This window comes from Cynoglossus semilaevis, chromosome 20 (assembly GCF_000523025.1).
Source record: "Cynoglossus semilaevis isolate Cse_v1.0 chromosome 20, Cse_v1.0, whole genome shotgun sequence".
Taxonomy (NCBI): domain Eukaryota; kingdom Metazoa; phylum Chordata; class Actinopteri; order Pleuronectiformes; family Cynoglossidae; genus Cynoglossus; species Cynoglossus semilaevis.
The window spans coordinates 12,409,746-12,410,429 of NC_024326.1; the positions used below are offsets into that span (position 1 = coordinate 12,409,746).

The window sequence follows — 684 nt, forward strand, 5'->3', positions numbered from 1 at the left end:
AAAAAACACAACTATTCGTTGTTTTAGTTAGGAAAACTTGTGTGTACTCTTCAGAAATGTACGACTCGGTTCCCTTGCCCCCGCCCCCTCCGTTGAGACCACCCAGTTGGGTTTAAGATGCATAAAACGTAGACGTGAGAATGTCAGTTAGACAATGGAGAGAAGATGTGAATTTCCAGCTCTGACATTTAATGTCGGCCTTGAATTATTCAAACAGTCTTTGAATATTTACACTTCTCCTCCTCCAAAGGTAAAAAAAAAAAAAAAAAAAAGGCCAGAACAGCACATACCCGTACTGGGGGCAGGAGGGAAATAGGGTAAAGTTGAAGGGGGCAGATGAGGTTATTCATGAGGGAAGGAGAGGAAATGGACCGAGTGTCGCGCTCAAATAAAGTCGAGGAGATGACAGTGGAGTCAAGAGGCTCGCTCCACCTCCCAAAATAATTCACTACGGCCCGAGAGGAAGCAGGGAGTTGTTTTTCTGTTTGGGTGAGGGGAGGTGAGGGGAGGTGAGGGGAGGTGAGGAGGATAAAACAGCAGAGAGAGAGAGAGGAAAGTAGCCAGTGAGACGTTTGGTTTCCCGTGAAGCCATTCTGTAACAGGGCAGCGCTGGAGTTTCTCTCTAGAGAGGAGAGATGAGAGGAGGTGAAGGAGGTGAAGGAGGTGAAGGAGGTGAAGGAGGTG

General features: G+C 47.5%; 1 protein-coding gene across 1 annotated transcript in view; it reads right to left on the bottom strand.

Annotated features, from left to right (window-relative positions):
- Window positions 1-684, bottom strand: part of LOC103396655 (BMP/retinoic acid-inducible neural-specific protein 3) — a 70,377-nt gene that overhangs the window by 30,329 nt on the left and 39,364 nt on the right. The window lies entirely within an intron of this gene.